Source organism: Corvus cornix, chromosome 7 (genome assembly GCF_000738735.6).
Source record: "Corvus cornix cornix isolate S_Up_H32 chromosome 7, ASM73873v5, whole genome shotgun sequence".
NCBI classification, from domain to species: Eukaryota; Metazoa; Chordata; class Aves; order Passeriformes; family Corvidae; genus Corvus; species Corvus cornix.
In genome coordinates, this window is record NC_046337.1 from 31,509,664 (window position 1) to 31,534,798 (window position 25,135).

The 25,135-nt window shown below is 38.6% G+C and overlaps 1 protein-coding gene across 1 annotated transcript in view; it reads left to right on the forward strand.

Annotated features, from left to right (window-relative positions):
• Nucleotides 1–67: 67 nt before the first annotated feature.
• Nucleotides 68–25,135, forward strand: part of COL5A2 (collagen type V alpha 2 chain) — a 171,160-nt gene continuing 146,092 nt past the window's right edge. The window contains exon 1 of the mRNA XM_010406502.4: nucleotides 68–158. The gene's annotated coding sequence lies outside the window, so the exon portion shown is untranslated. The remainder of the gene's footprint in view (nucleotides 159–25,135) is intronic.

Genomic DNA, 25,135 nt, shown 5'->3' on the forward strand with positions numbered 1-25,135 from the left:
ACTCCGGTCCCCCCTGACCTCAGGGCGTGGCACGGGCTGCCAGGGCACTGCAAGGGAGAGTCTTCTGGCTGGGTTTGGAATTGCGCCTGTCTGAGGAGAAAAATGCGTTAACTCCCTTGTTTAAGTGGGCAGAAAGGCTGAGCAGAGGAAACTGATGGGTAAGCTTTGCTAAAACCCCCCTCGTTCGCCGACGTGGACGAGCTGTGGGTTTGTTGAGTTACGGAGCACATCGTGTTCTCGTATCTGGAGAAAAACCGCTGTTAGAAACAATGTGAATGTCTGGAATACACCGTGATTTATGGTGTCTGGGCCCTTCACTGCTGCTTTGGAACAGCAATTGCAGTTCTTGCGCAGCTGTGTAGTTTTGGCGGCTGTTTACGCCATTGAAGGTATCTCTGGTATGCTTGTAATTGATTTTTAAACAGTCGCCCTTCACAGACAGTAATAGGGACAGGTGCGTTCTGGGGGAGGTAGTTGTGATCATCCTGCTGTAAACCAAGTTATGTCCTTTTCTTGCCTGCGGACTGAATCCTAGTTCAGAAGTTAACTGAGGATTGTGTAGGGACAGTAGCACACACCGTGGAGTATTGTGGTCATAGGGAACGGGGGATGAGTGTGAGAGAGCACAATGCACCCAGAAACCTGGCTGCCAATCTCAGATGCTTTGACAATTAAACAGTGCACTCTCTCTGGAGCTGAGAGCAGAATCTACAAGTTCTGCCTAATTGCAGTTGGGTTTAACAGTTGTGTCATGCTCTCATTCTGGTGAATATTTTAGAACCCAAAGGCAGATGCAAGCTAGTGCTCCTCCTGTATGGGACAGTACATCATGTCCAAGTTCTGAGCCAGAGGCACTGAGTAAAGCCAGAGTTCTGTCATAGGGGGAAAAAAGCAAGGTTTCTAGGAAAGGACAGTCCCTTTAATCCACACTATTATGTGAATGGGACTCTTTAGTCCAGGTCTACACTAAACATAGTCAAGTCTATTTAAAGCACAGAAACTTGCCCTGTTCATCTTTTCCCTTAATGAAGGAGAAAGGCAAATACCTTGTGCATCTTCATGCATATGTTTTTGCAATGCACATTTATTTTTATCATTTTAGGAAATCTGCCATAAGCTTTGAAGCTGATAAACCATGCAGAGATCAAGACTACCCCCAAACATATCCTAGGGCAGGAGCACAGATAGATAAAACAAACCATATACCACCAGCACCAGTGCACAGCACTGTTCTCCCACAGCACTGCCACTGCTTTCAGGACTGGGTTTCTCTGCCTCCAGAAGCACAATTAATTCGATTTTCCTTCCCACACTTCAGCAGAAAAACCCAGTAATGCAGCTGCAATTAATGTGATTTCAGTAACAAAAGACTGCTTGCTTGTTACTATACACAGGGCTTTTTCAACTGTAGATGCTCTGTGTAATTCCAAGTAATGCTGCCCAAAGTTATTAGTAGTCCTATTCTAAATATGGAACATGACTGTGAATGAGATTGGGTCACTATGGCAGAGTTTAAAAGGCTTTTGTAGTCAAAGTTAAAATAGCTGCAATAAATTTATTAGGAAATAATAATAATTGTAAATAATTAATTATATATGAGACATAATTATATATAACTATTAATAAATAATGAACACACATGGTGTGTTTTAAAAAAAAAGTTGGTTTTTTTTTTTTAGATGCACTCAGCCTTTAATTCATTGTCATAACCTGTATTTTAAGTGTGGTTTAGTGCACAGGTGTATAAAGAACTAAAGCTTACTTGTCCCAGTTTTTGGAAATTGAGGCAGTAGGAGATATTGAAAGTATTATCTGGTATTCAAGTGAGTAAGCAGCAAAACTAATCTTACCTGTTGTTTGTTTTTATTTGTTTGAAGGGGTGGGTTTGTATGCTTTTTATAATTTATTTGTTTAAATTTACATTTCCAGTATTCAAAATTCATAGGTTTGTCTGTCTGCAGAAATTTGCTCTTGTCTTTCCCAAAGAAGTAACTTGATTCAGTAAGGATTCTAGTGTATTCAGCTGTTGGTTATTTAGGAGGAATCAATCAATTGAATGTGATTGTAAGTATTACAAGGTGTATTTTTGCAAATTTAAAAAAAATTGTATTGCAATGAATTGGGCAAATAGCTCATAGATCATGGCAAATAGTTTTGGCCAAAGATTGTTTGCATTTAGAATTCACTGTGTATTTGTGTAAGTAATTATAGGTAAACTATAGTTTCCCTAGTTGGGGAGAATGCAGCTGTAGTTCTGAGACATCTATTTTTAATGTTGTAAATAAAAATAGAATAATTTTAAATATGTTACCAACTTAGAAGGAAATCCTTCAGGCAAGAGTCAAGTTCTTTCTAAACAAGTGTTACTAGTTAGGTTTATGTACTCTGTCTAGACCGTAAGTTTCTAAACTGTTCCAACACTTGTGAAATCCCATGGAAATAATACAGTGTAAGAGGGATTAAGAGGAAAAAACACTGTGACTTCAAGGAAGCAGAATGACCGTCCCTTAAAGCAGGGTGTGATACACTACAGTACCGCTGCAGTTCATTAAGTCAGTGGTACAACACAGGACAGATGTCTAATTTGAAATGCTAATTACATTTTATATTTGACTTTTTTCAGCAGGTTTCTTACTTTCCTGTACCCTATGTGATCTCAGCCTTGCTCCTTAATAGAATATCTAGCTATGTATCACTATCTGAAGCCTGGGAGCTGTGGTAACTCCCTTGTTGTCCCCTGTACTCTGCTTTCCCACTGGGATGCTGGTTGGCCAACATTTCATCATGGGGCAAGGTATCTGGTATACTTCAAAATCTGTTCTGTTTGTAAACTCCACAGTAGCTCTCAAATGGCTTTTTGTCTTCCATTTTGTGTCTTTCTCAACCAGCTTGTGGCTGCAAAGACAAGAGGGTTCTGAAATACATGCCTTGAAGTCTTCTGTAAGGAAATCAGTGCTAAGAAAGGCTGCTTGTTAAATAATGCCTTCATGTAGGAGGTGATGTGACTGACTCAAATAATTGAGTACTGATCTGCCTAAGTAAACTTAAAGCAAAGACAGTCTACTCATATGTTGACTTCAGTTTGGGGAATATATTTATTTGAAGGGAAATCACATTGTTTTCTTTGTGGTACACAAAATGTAGCATCTCATTTGCTGAAAGAAAAATTAACATGACAGAGGTGAGAAGTGGGTATGCGGCAGGAACACGTGGTGTTGTGGGAAGGTCCTGCAGCAGGACACATCAATAGTTTTCAAGTTGGCAAAGCAGCTGTGCGGGGAGGGGAGGCTTGGTTTATAGAGAGAGGGTGTCCCCATTATAGAAACGAGTCAAAGCCGCCGTCAGCACTAGAGGGTGCTGGAAGAACGACTGCAACATGAACAACTCCGTGTTTGAAGTCCAGAGCCCCCGAAAAGGGGAGCTTGCCAAAGGTGTGGTGCCCCTCAGAGCTCTCTGTTCTGACCCAGCCTTGCCATAAACAGCACACTGATGTTCTCCTACGGGATCCGCTGCTGTCAAAGGGAAGGCAGGCACCTTGGAGGGACTCTCTTGTGTGACACGCTCTGTTTCCTTAGCAGTGCTCCACAGGTGATGGCAAAACAAATGTAAACACTTAAACCACTTTTTCAAAGAAGTTTTGTTTAGAAACATCTCTAACTAGGGGGACTAAGCATATGGTGAGAATGAGTAGAGGCAAACTTTATAAATGGAAATTTGAATCTTGATAGTGATTCTGAAGTTGCTCTTTAAAATAATTTCCCGTCTGTATGTTTTGATGTCTGATAAATTGTGAAAGAGTAAACAGTATAATTTCAGTTTAATTTAAATAGTTGATTTGAATGTCCTTTTTTCTTTTGAAGATCATAAACTGTTTAATACTACAGAGTTCTTGATTATGATGTCATCCCATACTAGTTTGATTTTACAAGTTCTCTAAGTACCTTGGAAATATTGGCCAATACGTACTGCAGTACATTTAGTTTGATGATAGAGCTGTTTGGAATTTTTGTTACCAACTTTTTAAGATAAGGAGATATCAGTTACCTAGTAAGGAGGTAATGACACAAGTGAGAAGCCTTGCAAGTAAATAAAATGGATATTTCATATAAGAATTTGACAACATGGATTCCACTGAAATTTCTTCCCATTTCATGCATTCCTTTTTTTTTTTTTTTTTTTTTCTTTTTATGGGAAAGAGGGAATAGAATTTGTTTTCTGACCATTTCTAGTAGTTAGAATAGAAAATACTGTAACATATAATGACAGCAGGAGCTCACCTTGGGGTGGTGTGGATGTAGTTGACCTTTTCTTCATTCATTGGATTGTGCCTTTCCCTTGAAAAGGGCATTTTGTGGAGATGTGGTACCAACTGACCTCCATACGGGCACAGCTGGGCTGTTGTATCCAGGTTGTGAATAACGAATAACCTTCTAGCCTTGCTGTGGCGACTCTATATGGTCCTGGGTATGTGTTCCCATATGGTGGTTTCTACAAGCTGTGCATTGTAGGGTATGCCCAGCCACTGCCCTGGAGGGACATCTGCTGAGATAAGGAGATTGTTCAATCTCCCAGGAGAACTCCCCTGGAAAGGCAGCCACTTTTCAGTTACGGCAAGAGAAGAAGACAAACCCAGAACCCTCTGGGAGACCCTATGCAGATCCTTTGTAGCCCATTGGCCTTTACCCTCTGACACCCACCCCCTGTATCCCATAAGAGCTAGCCCCCTGCCCCTGAGAGGGCAGAGAGATGCTCATCCCTGGCTTCCCTTTGCTGGGTACGGACCAATAAAGCTGCCTTGTGTGAAACAGCTACACGGGCCTCTCGTCTCTCTCTGGTCTGGCCTGGAGGCTGCCCTGCAGAGCTGAGCTGAAATCACGAGCTGACAATCACTAAAGAGCTGACAGCTTCTGCACGGGCCCTCCTAGCCAGCAGCTGAGGGAAGACACTGGGCCTCAGGAAGGCGATTCCTTTTGGGACCATCTCTCTGGACTGACCCCTCACCAGCTGTCATAGTGCATCATCTGCATTTTCTGCATCAGTATGTGCCTTACACCAAGGCATTTACAGAAGAGTCAGGGTTTCAACTGGAGGAACAAATGCCTGGTAGGTAAAGTGCCAAGAGTCTTCTAGATTAACCCAATAGCGTGGAGACAGTGTGGCTCCACATGCATTATACAGCTCATTTTCCTAATTGAAAAACAGAGATGATGTCTTGTACACATTTGTAATGGCAATGCCAGTCAAATCCCATGGCTATTAACTGCTTATTAATACCAGTCAGGTGTAGAGGCGTGAGGCTGGTTTTGTGTTCTGGTGTCTCTCCTGTATTCTGGTAATGAAAAGAAGCTCTGAAATAAATGATAATAAGTATTTCCTAATTAGCTATGACACTTAAAGACTTTAAGTTACGTTATCAATAAGGCATTGGCTACTGCTGGACACTTTTTCCTTTCCACAAAAATGCGAACGGAGCAACTCATAACTGCTGAAACAGATGTTGAGTATTCAAAAAATAACCTGAGAAGCCAAACAGAACCTGCACCTCTAACTTCCTTCTGAACTGGAACTGTTCAGTGCAGAGACTCTGCTACAAAAAGACAGGCATACTCTATTTTACTGTATGTGGAGGTCTTGCTTCAAGGGTTTGTTCTTTAAATAGTGGGTGTTAGTAAGCAAGGATACAGTTTAATGGAAGCAGTGCTAAAATGGGCCTCCATTTTATTTATGTTAAGCAGCTGCTGAATCTTTAGTATCTCCTGTCTCATGTCTTTGAAGATTTAATTTTTTTCTTACTGGTAGCAGAGGAGACAAAGCTTTCTTCACCTAGGGAAGGTAAGTACTGCAGTAGTTACAAAAAGATTCTGGCTTAAAAGGAGAGACTCTCAGTCTTTTAGAAATGTTGTGCCTGTAGTCTAACAAATGTTCACAGCCTTTCCTCTGATACAAACCAGCTGTAACCATGCATTACTGTGTGTAAACAGTGTTCTCCTGCTATAAGTGTTTCCAACAACAAAGCAGGAGATACAAGGTTTACTGTTCTCTTCTCAACCGACTTGTGTTAATTCCCTACTACTGATAATCATCCCATTTTAAAAAATCCTGTCCCATTCTTGAAGCCAGCAAGAACAGGGGCCAGCACTGGATTACATGCCCAGTGATGGGATGATAGCTGGCCTAAGAGACTGGGATCTTGGTGCAGCTTTTAGTGTCTTTGTGAAAAGTCGCATTGCAAAATCTTGGAACTCATGGAAACAATGTACTTTTTATGCATTAGTTCATCAGGATAGCCACGGCACTACTTTTCAAGAAGGAATTCATTGAGCAAGCATAGACTCTTCTTTTTTTCTTCAGTGTTTCATTAATTAATTTTAAAATATTCCTTACTGGAGGTGGTTATCTTTAATGGGAGAGAACTCTAAGAGGAGCCTCAAGGGTTCATAGATCCGAGTTAGTGATACTTCAGAACTGGTGGGTGTCCTGAGTAATGTAATGTAATGGGTCAAGTAAATATCCACTTTTCCTTTTCTGATACTGCAGCTAGCAGGGTTACTTGTTCCTTTCTCTCATACATCTATTTCTTAAAAGAAATGTACCCTCTACTTTTTTCCTAAATTTTGCACTGATGCCTTGGCATTTGTGGCATCTGTCTGACACAAATGGACTGACTCTGAAGGGTGGATTCCCTTTGCTATTTGTGTCTTCTCTGAGATAAAAAATGCCAACAGAACTCTAGTTTGTAAGTGTATTCAAACTGAGGTAAAACTCATTTCCCAAATTATTTCCAAGCACCAAGTCCAGATGCCTGTTGTTAAGGTTTGGATTTTTCTCTTGCAGCAGCTGCAGAGTGGATTTTTTCTGAACAGTTGTATTGAGTTTCATAGCAGGGAAAACTGCTTTGTTGCCAAATGGTTGTTACCATGATTTCTATTGAAAGAAGGATTTTGGAGGGAAGAGTGAGTCCAAGTGTGCTGTTTATTTCAGAGTTGTGTGGTATCTTTTAATGCACAATGTTTTTAGTAGCCTGAGTAAATTCTGCTGCTTTAACTAACAGGAGAAAACCAGCATGAACCATGATGTATTCTGAACTGGGGCTTTGTAACTGTTAGAAACAACAGTTAGTCATCATGGAATAGCTTTGTATTTTAAGGCCTATTGAACTGAAAAGTGTAAATTAACAGGAGAATATCTCCTAGCTAATGTGCAAGTAACAGGTTGTGTGAAATGTGGTTTAGGCGCTACACCCTCCAAATTCTGTCCTGCCTAACCCAGACATGGCTGCTCACTTGTAGTACTGCATACCTGCTCTTTTCACATTCTTCATCCACAGGCACTAATTCTGTCTAAAGGATCTTCTAAAATGCTGTGCACATCCATTATATCCTTCACATACTCTTTTCCAAAGTTTGCCAGAACTTGGTAGCTGGTGGAACAAAGATTGCCTTTGGGTTTAGGCTCATGTTGCCTTTAGCAATTGTTGCTATCACTGATGTTGCTAATGTTCTGTAGCTTTAATTAAGGCATTTTTTTTCTGAAGGCTGCATGTTCTACTGGCACAGCGTGCTCTATATCCACATGGTGCACCTGGAGGGCCCTGACAGAGTGAGAGTTCATAGTAATGAACTGCAGCTGATTTTGTGGCTTAGGAGGAAGGCATTGCTCCAATGAACTAACAAGGATAGCACCATATTTTTGAAGGCAGCAGTAGCACAGTCTTTGCTGTCTTCAAATGATGGCAGGTCTTATTGAAGGATCCCAACACAAGTAGTTGCATGAACTTCTGGACTTATTTCATGCTATTCCTGAAATGCATTATTGCAGCAAGAACCTGAAGCTGCTACAAACCATGCTTTTGGTTCATCTGGAGCAAACACTGTTAGACCCCCCTTCTTTTAGAAGTCTCAGAAGTGGTGGAATTTACCAGATGTTGGATACAGTTTCTAATTAATTAAATGGAGGTGAGAGAAAATGCTCTGTGGAATGGAATTGTTCATTTGGATTACTTTGGTATTGTTCATGAACACTAAGTCTTCTGTTCAAAATTATGCTTAAATATAGTTTTGCTCTCTTTCTGTTGGACTAATAAGTCTTTTTGAATAAGCACATTAGGTTGTATTGTTTTAGGGCACCTTTGTAAATTTATGCTGATTTAGATTCTTTGTACATTGTGGTAAAAGTAATCTTAATCTGATTCACCTGAGCGTCCATACTTGTTGCTCCTGTGAGAGAGAATCTTACTGAGATACTTGTTCTTCTAAATTCTTACCCAAACCCTTTTTCATTGCAATTATTTGCTTATTTGTCTTGGTTCCGTTTGTTTTTTTTCTTTCATGTAAATGCCTTCTCCTATCTTGACTATGTATTTAATTCATGGCTTGCTGTGAGTAAGTTAATACATCCTCAAGCTATTATGGTTTCTATGGCAGATTTTAGTTTGGCCTTATTACTTCAAGTTCTATTCTATCCTCTTTGAAGGTAATTAGTATAAATTCTTGTGGTATGTTCTGTGTAGTTTCACTTCTAGATTCACAATTGCCTTTCATTGTCTTCAGTGCTATTCTGCTTGTACACTGCAGTAAAACTGTTAAATGTGTTATATGTTTGGGTTTTGTTTTTTTTTTTGTGAAGCTGAGTGTGTTTACTGTGCTACTGCTATATTTTTCCTGCTTAACATACTATTCTTTTTCATTTTCAAATTGTTTCCTTCCAAATTTCAAATATTTCACTAGTTTCTTTATCAGTATCAGTGGTAAATAAACTGACACTCCCTAGAAGTTTCCTCTGTCTCTGAAGAAAAATGTCCCCAGCACAGCCCACAATCTAGGGTATGGTGTGTCCTGCTGTTTTGCTGCCTTAATAGGTAGGTGTCTGGGTAGCTAATGCCCTTTAATTTCAGCAAGATTCTGCCACATGCCCACTTCTATCAGTTAGATTGACATACCACATAGGTATTTCCTATCTCAGGGATGAATAAATAAGATCATATTTGACATTTGTGGATAAATATTTTGCCTCCATTCTTCCCTAAGACTTGCAGCTGTCATGATTTAGGAGAACTCATGGTTACTGGCTGTGAAAGGCCAGACAGAGCTCCTGCCAGAGCCATGAAAATCTTCTGTTTGGTCAGCCAGCAGACTGGCTGTTGAGCAATTTGAGACCCTCCCTTCCCCAGAGACTGGGTATTTTGTTACCGCAGTGTTTCCAGGCACTCCTGCATGGACGAGAGAAAGCCATCGGAAATGTTTAGTGTCTTACATGTTGGTATAGGAGGAACTGCAGAACTTGGCTGGCAAGGCAGAATTTGATACGTATTCAGGCTCTCTATAAAACAGATTGTTTGTTAGCCACACGATGACTTCTGTGGAATCTGTGCTCTTCAGTAATTGTCAGGGTTGAGGAGCAGGACCAAAGGTTACAGTTTGCAAGTTAAATAATCTTGTCCTAAAGGATGTGTAGCTTTGGAAATATCCAAAATAATCTAGGCTGTCAAAGTAAAATAGCAAAGGTATCAGCAACTGACATTTTTTGGCTGAATTTTCAACCTCTGTTGAGCAATAAGGTCTGTGGACAAAAAAAAATTCTGAGAGCTCCACAAGAGAGTGGCTGCCAAATACAACAAAGGTTTCCTGTGCAAATCTAGAGAGCCAGGCTTCAGTCAGCCTTATGGCAATTGCTGAAATTTGCTTACATCTGCATTTTTTTTGACTGGGTGTGCTTCAGGCCCACAGGGGTAACCAGTTTTAACTTTGTGAATTATGAATTTTCAATTTAAGTGGAAAAGAAAATGCAAATAGTGTAAGAGAAAACCATATTAAATGGTTTGAGCGAAATGCCATGAGGTTTACTTTTACTTGTATGCTGCCATTTATTACTAAGAGCCCACAAGCACAAGAACTCTGATGCCGTTGTATTTATAAACTATTTCCATGGGCAGTGCTGCAGTTCTTCCTGTTTTCTGTTACTTGAAGCCAATTGAATGTTAACTGATGAAAGGTAATTTCTGGGTATCGTTCTTTTATGATGTTGTAACAAGAAGTATTTTGTTCCCCACTAGCAGACCTTCCTAGCTGGGTCTGGTGGGCAGGTACCTGGCACCAGCTGCTTAGTTGTGTCATTTTCCATGTTATTCTCTTCCTTGGGTACATGTTGATGTCGTAAGAACGATTTCTCACCTGCTTATGCCCCGCGTTGTGGTTGTAAGTCTCTTACAGCTTTGTGCAGGAGTTGTGGTTGAGATACAGGTGTGTGAAAGGAACTGAAGCATAGCACAAAATAAAATGGAAGGAATATGAAAGTTCTGGGACAAACCCTTCTGTTTGATATGGACTCACCAACAAAAATATTTTTCTCTGCAATATAGTATGTACACTTCTGTAAGCTAGGCTATGTGCTGCTTTGGAAGTCGAAGGGAAATAAATGTTTTATGCATACTTTGTCACACTTTCAATTAAACAGGCTTTCAGTATAGACCCTCCTTTGACCTAGGATGTCCTGATCTTAAAAACACAGTCACCTGAAACTAAATTGGAATCATCTTGAAACAAAATCACTGAAGCTTTAATTTCCTTTTTTATTTGTGGATGCATATGGAATAATAATTTTGCTTCATAACTTCAAGCTGAAAAATAGCTTTTCATATCTATCAAGATTTTCTTTCAAATGCATTTAATATTTTATGCTTGATTCCTAAGAGGTATGTTGATGTTAGGAACAGGGAAATGAAAAAGGACCTCCTCTTCTCAAGGACAGATTAAATTTTTTTTTTAATTGATTAATTTTTTGTCTCTCTGTGACTTTGAAAGCTAGAGGACAGCTGAATTTTCCAGCGGCAAAAGAAGTGATGTATAAAAATACAGGAGGCAGGGCGGGAGAGTCAAGACAATGAAGCAATGTAGTGTGAAAATAGAAATATCAAGTTTTTCTTTTGACAGTATTGAAAAAGCAGTAGGTGAACAGAGCATATATTAGTGAGGGGACAAATCTCAGTGTGATGTTACGGCTTTCTGACTTGTTAGGCACACCAGGAATTCTTACAAAAGAAGGAAAGACTGTTCAAAGCTGAATGTTGTGAACTATGATTAATCTGAAAAGGCAAGTCCCCTCGTTGAAACTTTTAGACTTAGCAAAGAGGAGTGTCGTTCCCTTTGTGCCCCATATGGAAGGATCTGAGAAGATTTAGATCAAGAGACAGAAGAGATGTTTATGGAATGTCAACAGCACACCAAGAAGCAGTTTGTATTTGTGGTGGAGGATCAGCAGAAGCAGAAAGGACTCAGAAGGCCATGAAACTGAATTACTTTCATTTGACCTTTTTCTGTGGATGGTCACTAGCCTAGAGTTTTGGAAATGTGTTGAGCCTGTTGAAGAGATGCTATATTGCCAACTGGCTGTGCCGTGTGGGTGAAATCAGAGATCCTAGTTTTCATCATCATCTTCCACTTCACTAGCCATTAAGTTACACATAGTCTCAAAGAAGTGAAAACTGCCAGCATGATCTTTCACAAAATAACAAAATGAACTTATTTGTGGCAGCAAAAAGAGAAGCCTTTTTTCATCAGGGTCTTTGTATCCCTCCCCAAGGTTTTTCACTAGCGGTCTTTGTACAGCACCAAGTATGGGCATCTAACCTTTCAGTTTGCACTGAATCATCACAGAATTGCATACAACCATACTGTAATTCCATCAAAATGGACAAATTACTTGAGTACTTAAGGTCTGTTTACCCTGAATAGGGGAACAGAAGGACTTTTATAGAGGTTTATTTCTATATTCCTTGTGGATGATGCACAGTGCATAGAGCGAAGTGAACTTAGCTGAGGGGAGCTTGGTGATAATCTTTTTTTAGGACTTGCAACATCATGCAGTCTGGACGAAACCAGCCGTTTTGCTTTGAGGATAATTTGAAAAGCATCTGTTTTCAGATACTTTCATTAGGTCATTCCATTAGAAATGGAAGCGCTGGAAATATTTTTGATGGGAATTATGCAGTGGAAAAAGAATGCAGTTGTATTTTATCTCTAAATGGCTTTGTATTTCAAAGAAGTTTACAAAAAAAATGGGCTTCTAAGCATGTCAAGCAAGTTTGAAAGTGTGAAGATCAAACTGTAAGTGAACTTGATAATTGCATCTCCAGTTTTGATGTAAAAGTGGCATTTTGGTGAACACTTTTGTTACTCAATTTAATAATGAAATTATTTCCTGTGAAACTCATTCTCGTATTAAATTAGAATTTTATCTAGAACTCATATGGCCTATATTTGCTTGAGATTAATGTTAGATGTGCAATGAGATGGACCTTGAGATGTATTTTTAATGTGATTTTATATGTGATACTGAGGCCATGCTATTCTTTGAGAGCAACTTCCATAGCTGCTAGAGCCTGCTGTGCTGACTTGTTGAATGTACCCCCAGAGCTGAGGAAGTCATGGTGACAGTGTCAGAACTGGAGCATTCTCTTGCAGCAGATCTGCAGAGAGGAGACAGAGACAGGTCATTAAATACTACCTGCAGAGGGTATTGCCAGTGTCTGCAGACAGCAGAGACTGGCATCATGATTAATGAGAAAAAGGACAGATTTTACCCAGAGAGGGTATTGTGGATCTCTGCATCAAAAGGGTAATGTCAAATAATGCCTTTTTCTATCATGTAGATAGAAGCCTCTGTCATTGGTACAGCACGTGAAAACAGCCTGGGGGAAATGGTGATTGTAGGAGCTGGAAGTGATGGATTATCAGGTGACTGTGTTGGAACAGTTGGATATGTCTATAGCTAAGAGAGCTGACTGGCGCTTGGCTGTGTCTAGGGAGGACATGGTGACAACACTTGTGTTTTCTTAAGTACTGTTTCCCTCTCGAGTTACTCAGTTTAAATGCAGGCATTTAATTTAAAATGCATTAAAGAAACTAAAACTAAGAGCAGGTATGATGTTGGTAAGGGTTATTCTCTCAGGTAACTAGGTTAGTATTTACAGAGAAGACCTGTTTGCCCAAACATTGACAGCAGTGTTTTCAGTTTGCTTCCAAAGGTAAAAGGAAAAGAAAAAGGAAAATCCAAAGAAAAATCAAAAGATAAAATTTCCGTGGTCTAAATTTGTTGAAATGCTAAATGAGGGAGATGAGAGGAGAGAAGGAAGGTGCTGGACACTCTTTGACTAGAAGGGCTAATATGAAATGAAATTTGAAAACAAATGAAGACAGGAGGTGGATGAATAACTTCTGTGAAGCTTTTGGGTGGATTTGTAGGTTGTTTTGGGGTTTTTTTTGGGGGGGGGTTTGGGGTGGTGGTGGTGTTTGTTTTGGTTTTTGTCTTGGTTGGCTTTGGAAATCTTGATTTCTGTTCTAACTGTTAAGGGTATGGAGTGCTAAAGCAGGGAATCTGAGTGGGATAGATGCTGGTTTAATTGCTCTGCAACTGTCAAGAGCGTGCAACCCCTTGGCAACTTCCCTGTGTTCTGACAGCAGGCTGATGGACAAGCAGGCAGAGGAACAATCTGATCACTTTTTCCACTGAACTAACTCCTGAGCACCTAGTGTTATGCACTGATGTTTAAAAAATCAGCTCTCAGAAAGTGAGTGGGGAGAAGTCACAATTTATGTACAGCAGTAGGATATATGTTTGAATATACACTGTGTAGATACTGATAGCTGCTCAATAAACAGTCACCATAGCAGGTGCTAAAGGACATCCCTGTGTTTGAGCTTTGGGGAGAGTACAACTGTGGTATACATTAGGGAATCTGCACCAGATCATACTGTTCCATGGTGTTTATTAGTTCTTTATCTACTTACACTTTCAAAATCCCTTTCTCTGCTTTCTTTGTGCCAGCTCCTGCTTTTGGATTCAGGGGTCAGCCCTGATTGAATGAGCTTACATGAAGTCAGCTCCTAAGTCGTCCTCCCCACAAGCTGAGAGGTGTTTTGGCATAGAAAAGAGGAGTGGCAGGAGCCTAATGAGTCATACCCAGCTGTTAAGTAAGATTTATGTTGATCAGTTAATTGAAAACAAAATAGTAACATTTCTGTTTCGAATGAACTGCATAGTCTTCTACTTCCCTTTCATAAGGGTCCTTCAACTATTTTCTAGCCATGCTTTTTAGTCCCAGGAGACCTTACCGTAAGTAAAGAGAAGGTTGGAAGTAACTTGCCCTTTGCTTAAAGGCTTAGTTTTGCTTTTAAGTCTGTCCCCTGTCAAACAGAGGATCTGCTTTCCAGAATGTGACTCATAATTTTTAAAGAAAATAAAATACTAATTACTAGCTGAACATGCTAATTGCTAACTGCTCAAGCAAGAGCAGGACAGTCTTCTATTAAATTTAAGTGAATTCTTTTTGGTTCTCTCTGCACTAAGAGAAGCCTGAATTGTGTGTTTCCATTTGGCCTTTGGGAGTACAGCTGAGACTTGAAAAGATATACTTTAAGAAAAATTTTTTGTCTTGGAGAAGTAATCACTTGTTCTGAACTGAGATCTGAGTGCCAAAATGTGTATGGTGCTTAGGCAGGAGAAGGGAAAAGCCTGTATATCACCCTAAATAAACTAGCTCCTCCTAGGTATATGTAGGAAAAAGATTAACTTGTTCTAGAGTGAAAGGTACAGCATGGTTAAAAAGAAAGGCATATTCAGTAGTTAGGAGTTCTCTAGCAGTGAATTTGTTGTGGTTCTTTTGTTAGTTTGTGAATGATAATGAACAATTTGTGGATTGAAAAGAAGCACCGTTCTGCTACATCCAGCTTGCAGGTAAAATTTTGACATGAACAAAACATTGGGAGTCTAGAGCTACACTGGTTAATGTATATAGTTAACAACATGTATTCTGTCAAGGGGTTTCTTACCAACATCTGTCATTACATATCCCACATTCTCCTAGTGGTGAAACTTCTCACTTACCAGTATTCTACACATAGATTACTTGAGCTTATAAACTATTCTTTAATGTTTTAGTTATTTTGAGCATCAAAACAGCCAGGTTTTCTTTCCAGTGTTTACTTAGAACTGCTCCTCCCGGAGAGTAAAAGAAGTATCCAGACCGTGTTATTTTTAAGGTGTTGCCTAAACCCATTCCAAAGCCAGTTCTTCAGAGGAAAGCAAAGACATAATTCATCTGCTGAAAAGGAATAACTTTTTTTTCCCCTAGTTCTGGCGGAAAAAGCATTCCCTCATTTTGTTAGACAGCCAAGCAAATCCATGACAAGTAATTAATCAAAATAATATATCAACTTTTAGTAAGAAAAAGAGAAGACTTGTATTCCTACTCAAGAAGGTGTCTTAATGTTTATCTATACTGCAAAATATGTATTTGTATTAGTGACTAGCAGTAGGGAGAGAATTTGATTGTTGTATGTTTATTTCTGTGGGCCTATTTGAAAGTCGGGGTAAGCATTTTCCTTTGAAATAATTCAGACACCTACAGAATACCATCCTATATTGAACAGGTCAGAGCCAGTATCTTCCAAGGACTTAACATAATGCCATATCAAGTGATACTTGTCTTCCTAATTCTGGGGTTTTGTTTAGCCACCCATCTTCCTGGGAAATTTACATGATCCACTTATTCAGAGAACCAGGCTTTAAAGCTTAGGATTGCAAACAGAGGAATAAAAATATTCACTTTTGGCTTTTTTGTGTTTACCTTTGTTGTAGGGTTTGTTACTTGTAAATATTGTGGATTCCCCCACTCAGCTCTTTTGACTTCATTGCACTGTACAGCAGTTAGCAGTGTAAATTGTGATCCAGGCTGGCCTTGCTACCAGAGATGATGCCACAAAAGGTGGGGATGGGAGTAACTGCAATACTCTCAACCAGAATTTTACCTTCAGGATGACAGCAGTAGTACTATAGTAAGTGGATTCAGGAGGTAAACTGAAAACAAAAGTAATTTGTGTGTTGTAGACTTCAGACTAGTTCAGTCGTAAAGGCAGTTTCATGGGCTATGCTTGAAAGCACACACCCAGAAGAGAAACTTCAGGAGGAGCAGCACAGTACCCTGCACAACCATCCTCATGATGTTGCTTTTCTTCATGTTGCACTGCCCTCTTCACTAACTTCTTGCATTTCACAGACTCCATGGCTGGGCACCAAACTTTTTGTAGCGAGGTTTGTGATTCTCCAGCAAAATTCTATTAACACAAATATTTTGTGTTCTTGCTTCCACCTTGCTTTGGTCAGTAGTGGGATAATTTTCTCTTAATCCACCTACACTGCTTTATGAAAGTGTGGCATTTTAAAAGGGACATGAAAGTATTAGATACCTAAATGAACAGCTTTGGTTTGTATATGAATTAAAAATAAATGAAAACAGATGTGTCTTATTTCTCATTTAAGAATGATTTTCTTGGCTAATAATTAAATTATTCTTAGTTCAAGGCTCTCAGAATAAAATACAGAATACAAATATAGTTGTGCAGGTCACTATTTTCAGTCATATTTGCATAGGTTGGGTGATTGAAAGTTATCTAGAGAGACCAGTTCTAGTGGGAAAATACCAGTATATGTTTGACCTATATATGTGATTGTCTCCTAACACCTGCTGTTGGCTGTGGTTGGTGATAGGAGAATTGGTCCATTGTGTTTTTACAGTAGGATTAAAAATAACTTCTGTTCATTCTTGTTTGTTTTTAGTATACTAAACCCATATTCTCTTATTCTTTTTGAACAACATTTTCAGTGTTCATAAAGGTAGTAATATTTTTAACTTGAAAAAATATTCCTGCTAACTGCAAACTATTTTTCTATATTTTGAAGCTGCCATGAGGTAGTTAAGATATGCTGAATGTGACTCCACAGGAGTTTCTATTCAGCTTTCTGTTTCACTTGGTTACCCTTTCATGCAAACTTAGCTAGTGTTGCTCTAATAAAGAATACAGAAAACCAGTAATTTGATCTTAATATCTAAAAGATCTGTACCATCTTGGTTCATGTCTGTTTGTGCCTTTAGCTAATGGGACCAGAAGGGTTTAGCTTTGTGTTCCAAGGTCTGTTTTTTAATAAGAGATTTGGTAAGTTAAGAAAGATAACATATGTTCATGTGCTGCATTACCCAGTTAGAGCCCAGGCTTTGTCCTGTCTTCAGCTGTCTGGCTATATGTGGCGCATCCTGAGCAGCTTGGCATGTGTAAGATCTTTATCGCCCCGTAGCTCTCTCCGATGGTCAGCACTTGCCCCTGAACATCACAGCCCAGCAGTAACTTCACTTTATTCCTTGCTAACTGGAAGTGTGCAAAGTTCTCCTGCTTTGGAGAAGTGACATTTGTCATTTGTCAGGAGCAGAAAGACTGAATAAAATTACTGATGTCTGTTAGCACTCACTTTGCTTTCTATTGGGTGTTCCCTTGTTAATTGCATTAAGGATGGGATTTGTAACATGTACCTTACAATGCAGCTCAAGCTGTGCCTTAAATTTAAGATTCATTCCAAATTCCTGCTTCAGAGGTGGTGTTCTACCTACTTTACTAAAATCACTGAATCTAATTCAGTTTGTGAATAAGACAAATAGTGAAGTCTTCTAGCAGGACCTGTGGAGAGAGAACTGGAAAAGTTAGGTCATGTTCTTAGTCAGTGTCATGCCCTGCTGGTCACTGGCTTGCATCAGGAAGCTGAAACTTCCTTTTGCTTGGTTTATTGATTATTTAGGGATATTTTTTCAGAATACAGAGAAACAATATTTGAAGACTTGTCAATAAACTTTTTAAACTCCAAGACACTCTGGCATCTGAACTGTAGAGGTTAAATTATTCAGGCAAAATACCCCCAAACAAACAAAACCAAAAATCCACCCCAAAAAGCAGAAAGAAATTCACAGTGATATTTTCACATTATTTAAGAATTGCTGTGTGATGTTTTTTTTTTATTTTGCAAGTCATTACACTTTTAGGATGATGAAAGAAACTATGCTGTAAATGCAGTCATCACAGTTTTGGAATGTCCTTGCTTTGAAATGTATTGCTTTAAAAGTATAACTAGACAACTTTGATTTGTGTTCTGCCAGTGTCAGGTCCCAGGCTTTGATCAGCTTTGACCAGTGCTGTGGTTTTTCTCCAGAGAGAGACTGACACAAGGAGAAGGGAATACTTCAACCCTAAGTATCTGAAGGCATGCTTTAGTGACCATGTTTTTTCTTCATGAAAGAAGAGGATGGAGGAAAAGGAGATGGGAGGCTGAAGGAAAATGAAGTAGTTTTTGTTTTGTTGTTTGCATTATGCCACTGGAATGTTTCATGCACTTACTGGCAATAATTCAGAAAAGTTAGCTTGGTAATTTACACAGTGGATCTCTGGATCTCTCTGAAGCTTTTCCCCTTCCTCTATGAATGTCCGTGTCTTTTAACAGAGACGACTTGTCAGCTGTGTCTTTGCCTGTGATACCTAAAATGGGTACCAGCACTTGCATTAGAGAATGGTATTTTTCTTCAAGTGGTACTTTGTTGGCACCTGGAATAATGAGATTACTGTTGTCTTGTTTTAGGCATCATTCAGGTGTGTGATGTATATAGTTGACATTACAAGTAGGTGTGCTGCCACACACAGCAGGTACAGCTAAAGAAGTATTATACCAGTCCCTCTGTCCCCAAGGACAGTTACAGCCGGAGGTAGTAAATCATATGCTCTTGTTGGTTTGGATCTCTTCTGACTACTCTGCTGCTGTCATATACATCATTAAAGTAGTTTAAAGGGAATTGCTTCTGTGTGTAGCTGTAGTGAAAAAGAAATTTTCACTACTGTCTTGACTATTATTTTTCCATAACATGTTTGAGATGAATGGGAAGGAAAAAATGTGGCAAGCTCCTACTCTAAGATAAATTAGATTGGTATGTTTCAAAACACTTGAGAAAACTTTTGTTAGGAAGTTGACTTACAGATAGGTTGATTTTGTTTATCCAATGCACAGCCATAAATATTTTGAATTTTTGTTAACAAAACCAAAGATGAGTTGATAGGTTTTTTTTCCCCAAGATCTCTATTTCTTTTGATTGTTCATTAGAATGCCTTGATCCATATACTTAAGAGTCTACCTTAAAGCTGTGCCAGTCCAGCTTTTTAGCTGTCCATGTCCAGGTGACTGGTGCATTTTTCTTGAACCTGTCTCTTACTTTCGCTTGACCTGATGTACTCCCCGTTTTGAGAAAAACTAGATAGTTAACCCTGCTGATTTTTCTGCTATTTACAGCTACATTGATTAGCCACCATCACCTGAGTTCAAGGCACAGTTGTCTAGGCTTCTGTATATTTGGGCAAGATATTGACAGAAATAGCCTAATGAATGTTTTTTCTAGAATTCTTAGCAACTGCTTTTGATGACAGTTTTAGTACCACATATATAATCTCCTTTTTTGGAAATTCTACTGACCTTATGATTTGTAAATCTAAAGAAAAGCTCTTCTGTATTTATCTGTTCTCTGTCCTTGCTGTGACAAAGTGCAAAACCTCATGTCTATGGCATGTTTTTTAAGTTAGGGGGGAAGAAAGCGTATTCATTAACCATTTGCCAAAGCATGCCTTTGAATTTTTTCTGTTCATCTCTTTTCAAATATGTATATGCTGTGAAATGAGTGTTTTGTGCATGAAAATGGATTATTGGCAGCTTGTCTTCTGACCAGTATTGTCAAGTACACTTTTTAAAAGCTTTCTTCCCCTTTGTGCAGCATTCCCCAAGAGATTCTATTTTGAAGGAGCACTGAATTTTCTCCTGTATTTCAGTCCCAGTTTGTCTTAATTAAGCTTTTTTTTTTTTCAAACAATAGCCTCACTTTTTAATCTAGTGTTACAGTGAATTCAAACTGAGAAGACATTTTTCTCATGCAGTTCTGTTTTTTTCTGGTGTTTAAATGCTCTTAAACTGCACGTGTTTGAATTTTTAAGAATCTACAGCACTTCTCAGAAAAACAGATGCCATACATCAAAATCCATTTATAAGCTGGTGTAGCTTGCCTTTGCAATCACAAGTTTCTGGTTTGGGTAACAGCTTAAGTTCTAGATGTGTATGTTTTTTACTTTTAATGGGTCTGCTGGAGTGGCAGTCATGACATCAGTCCAAAACAGAATTACACAGTCACTGGAAAATGCACACTTTCACTAGCCAGCAGTGAAAGAAAGAAAGAGTGTGTTAGACTGTCAGAGTTTATACTGTGGAACAGATAAAAGGCCAAGTGTAGCAACTGCCAGTTAAATAATTTCTAAAATAAGCCAGTGGATTTTTTTCAATTGAAAGATCAGTTTTTCCATAACTTCTCTAGTTACAGTTCCTGCTTTAGAAACACTACTGCAAAGCAGAGGCAGCAATACATAATCCAAGCTTTTTTTTTGTTAATGTAGGTTTTATTTACATATGTGTACAAATTACATGTGTATAATTTATTTTTTAAAATCACTCTCATTGCAGCATGAGGCACTATTTATCATCAGTCTGCCTAAGTCTTTGAAATAAGCCCTGGTGAATTTATTTTTTAAGTCTCTTTGAAGAGATTTGGGAAATCTGTGGCATCTCAGATGATGCTATCAGTTAATGAAAATGGGAGCGAGGGTCGTAGGGCAGGAAATAACTTCCAAGTACTGAAGACTTGGCTTCCTGCATGTCTGAAAGTACTGATGTAGGACAACTGGCAACCTCTCCCCCTTTCTCCATCTGGAGCTCTCTAAACTCTTTTTCAGGAATTTTTGAATATTTTTTCTTCAGTTATAAAATTTAAAATATTTTGCATGAAAATTATCAAACAGCATCTTAGTTCTGTACGTGATCTGTTCTACTGTGATCTGTTCATGTTGCTTTAGCTTCAGAATTGAGATTAAAGGTGACCAAGGCTTTCAACAAAACCCCTTTGAATTTCAGTTTGGAGTTTAAATTTACTTATATCTGAATCAGCTGTGACTTGCTCACATTTTTGTCTGTGCTTACAAAGCTTACTCCAAGCAGGATAAAAAACCAAAACCCAACATTTTTCATCTCACCAGCCTTTGGAACATTCTGTGCTATTTATTACAGCTCTTTCCATCCACAGTGTATTCAGTGGCAAAAGATGCATTGCAGCTAAAAACCTACTTCTGGTTTTGTAATCCCACTTCTGGTTCCAACAAAACTCTCAGTACAAATGTGAATTGAAACTTTGTCACAGGTTTGTAAGAGATCAGGCATGTGAAAACTAGGTTAATTTAGTAATTGAGCTATTTGCTCATTTAGAACCAGCCTTCAAAGATCTCTTTCAAGTCAGACTTTGGAGCTATGTGTTTTAAGTCATAGCCTGCTTTCTCGTGAAGTGTAGGATTATAAGGTCCAGGACACATTTTGTGTTTTGTCTTCCTTAGTGTGTTTTTGCTTGTTAAAGACAAAGACTATGTATGATTGTCTCTGGCTTTCTTTGTTTCTTATTTTGGGAGGGGGAAAAAAGAGTAATACAACTAATTGTGTTCATGTAAAAAAGATGTTTAGAGCCTGATGGACCATGGAGTTTCCAAGCTTTCAACAGTTTAAGTATTCATACACTGTAGATTTAATTTTCTCAGTTTCGCATACATAAAAGCAAAACTTGGTTGGATATATACCAGCAACTTTCCAACACAGTAAAATGAAACAAACTTTTGAACCTCTTTAATGGGTTGTTATAGAATAATTTTTCTTTCTCTTCTATTACGCAGTTTCTGGCTCTGTGGAGTATTCATTTTCAAACTAGAGTTGCTTTACCTTACTGCTAAGGCAGTTTCTCCCCATTTCAGGGTTGCTTCACAAATCATTTGGGTAGGTTTAAGGTACAGCAAGACAAAATTTGGAAAAGCTTTGTTGCAAGGGAATAAAAAGTTAAGGGTTTTCCCACTTAATAGGGGGTATAAAACTACAGAAGGAGAATAAACTTGGACAAACTGTAGTAGATATTCCACAGATTATGTCCAACTGGTTTTGATGCCATAAATAGAAATCCAGGAACCATCTAAAACTCTTGCCAGTCAAACAAAAATATCCTGAAATTAACCTTTGAACTTCATTCATATTCCTTGGAACTGCATTGACTAAGTACATAGCATAGCAGCTGCCTGCTTTGTAAATCAATAAGAACTTTATTTACCCATTGATTTCAAGCATTTTAAAGAGTTCCTTTCTGGATCAGTGGAAAGCATGTTAATGGGTTTATGTCTGTCCTCTTATAAATCCATCTTTAATGTGCCAGCACTAGCCTATGCTTTGCAGACATGCTTATTTTTCTTCACATATCACCTTCTCTGCCATCTCCCTTTGCTGTGTTATGACTTTAATTGCAAGTTTGAGGATTTACTAAGCAGTTTTATTGCATGCTTGGTGTTAAAACAACTATTCTACCCTTGCTTTTGATGAATCTGCAGTTGAGCTCAGAGTTGCACTGATGCCTGGTGCTGTCACTTTACACAAGCATATCACAGGACCATTTCCTCACAAAAATATATTTACCACCATAATTTCTGGGGAACTGAATGCTAAACTGCCACCACAGTAAATGCTTTTAGAGAAAAGAAAATAATAAGAGGGTTTTAGTACATGTTTCCATCTGCTATTGCTTATGGCCCTTTCTGACTCTGAAATAACATGTAGCATTGTCATGATAGAATTTTCCATGAAAAAACCTACTGGCAAAATCTTGGTTTCTGCTATTGGAAATTATTACCTATTTCTAATAAGTAGGCCATTTCAGCCAGATAAATTACTCACATTATTGAAATATTAATTGCACTAAGAAATCATCTCTGGAGAAGGTGTGAAGCTTTGAAATGTAGTACGAGTTCAGTTTTGAGAAGTCTAGGAGATCAGTAATTAATAGGACTTAGCTCTGTGGCAGGGCCAAATAGAAAAATGAAGATGTATGAATTATATCAAGAAGTATTTTCTGAACAATGAATAATATTTTTTGAACTAGTACATGCATTGATTTCTCTATCCAGCTAATACCCTGGCAATTATGGAGAGGAGATGAAATTCTATTGTATGAAAAAAAAGAAAGGCCCTGGCTATAAAAAGCTATCAAAATGTATATGTGCCTGTGTTGCATGTTGGATTTGAGAGGCCTTCCAGAAAGACACAATACCTTACAGATTCCCTCAAAACACACATTTGTGGTAACTGCTGCTGTAATAGACAGAGCTTTCTCTTATCTGATGGCCACAGAAATTTAATCCAATTCTCAAAAATCTTTCCTTTTATATTTGTAAATCAAACTTTTAACAATAGCTTCTAAGGAGTACCTCTGAAATCTCTCTCCACTCTTAACTCATTTATCCTACATCAGAGGAATCACAGAGATCTAATACCCAGCTGACCAATTTTTAGTCCGAAGTCTCTTTCAAACTCTTTACAGGATTTGAATAAAGGACCTGAAATATGTATCTAATAAAAAAGTCTATCATGGCCAAAGGAAATAACTTTTATCTGTGTTCAAATATTCTGTTCTGACCCACTTTCCTAGGCATCCATTAATTGCAGTATTTTTACAGGTGTTAAAGGGCATGAGTTTATTTTAGTTTTTTGCAAGCTCTAAATTGAAAACAAAGAAATAATCAACAGCCTGGTAATTAATGTGGAAATAGAAAGAACAGAACACTTAGAAATGTTGAATATGCTCAAAAAGAATCAGCAACTGAACTTGTACGGCCTTCTCTCGAAATAGTCAAATTTCTGTTGTCCTTTGTGGCCCTTCTGTGTGTACATCAGTGCCAGGTAGCTTTGTGCTTCCCTATAATTTATAAACTACCCTTAAAGTTGGTTTTAAAGATGTTTGCTTGAACTCATGGTATTATATTGTTCCTTCGTAAAACTCACACATATAACTCCTTAACAGTAGAGGATACCACATCTATGTAACAAGAAAAATACCATCTGTGGTAGATTACAGAGTAGAACACACATGGTTCAAATAAGGAAAAAAATCCATTGTTTACTAGAATTTTACATTCTGCAACAAATACCGCATGAAACTTAGGCAGGTTTTTTCAGGCTTCTGTGTCAAATGTCAGGGAGTAAAGCAGGAGGAATGCATGAATTGTGGCAGAAAATCTAGTGTTACATGTCTTTTTTCTTGAAGTATGCCCAAAATTTGTTTGTTTTCAGAAAGGGCAGCTGTAAAGCGGGAAGGAAGGAAGGAAAGAAGTACTTTCTCTGACTGTCTAGGAAGTCAAGCTTAGAACAGCCCTAGGTATTCTGTGCATGTCACTATGTTCACATGGATGTAATAAAGCTTTCCAGGCATGGATGCACTCCAGACTTTCGTCCTCACCATGCAGCTTACTACTCAGTGTGCCTCCTGCACAGCAGATGAGTTTTCCATTGCTATCAGCAATGTGGTGGCGTGTACATGGCCACCATCACCCCACCTATTTCATGTAAAGTAACAAGAAAAATCTTCATGCTATTACATTTCCCAAACTACTTGAAGCAGCTGTGAGGAATTTTTAAATTTTATTTTATTGTTAGTAGGAAAATCCCAAATATTTATCCCCTACCTTTTATTGTAAACATAAAGGTGTTGTTAAAAAAAAGGTATTTTACATTGTGAAGCAAGCTGTGTGTTTGACTTCAGGGTGAAAAGCTTGCAAGGGCAGCAGATTTGGTTTTGCCTGGTAATTCTGTAGATTTATGTGCACTTGTAACAAATTACCCTTGAACAGGTGTGCATTAGGGAATGCATGGTCTGTTGAGAGAAGGTTTTGGAGGCACATATCTGCATTTTTAGGATTTGTTTTGGGTAAGTAGCCAAAAATAGCTGCTGCTACATGGTGGCTAAGTAAGGAATCAGCAGAGATCTAGAAAAAAAATTTGAGAATGTAACTTATAAGTAGTTCTGAGCAAGGTGGGTGATACAAGGAGGTGGTAGTAGAAGTGCAAGAACAATTTCTCTGCATACAGGCAGCTTCTGAAGGCAGTGTGTCTGGGTCTGAGTCTGTCTGTTTTTATGATCCTCATGTAGGATGTTCCAGGCTTCCACACTTGTCTGAGCTTCTTGGGTGCCCAGAGCACAAACTTCAGGCAGTATCATAAGCTATCTTGAGGCTTCTGCATATGTATACAAGGTTGGTTTGAAAGCAGACTCCAGTCACTCCTTGGGATCTGTGAGCTGGCTAGTTTTCTGTATGTACAGCTGGAGCTGTCTTGCTGTAAAACCCATCCAGAATGCTGAGAAATTAGCATGTGTGTG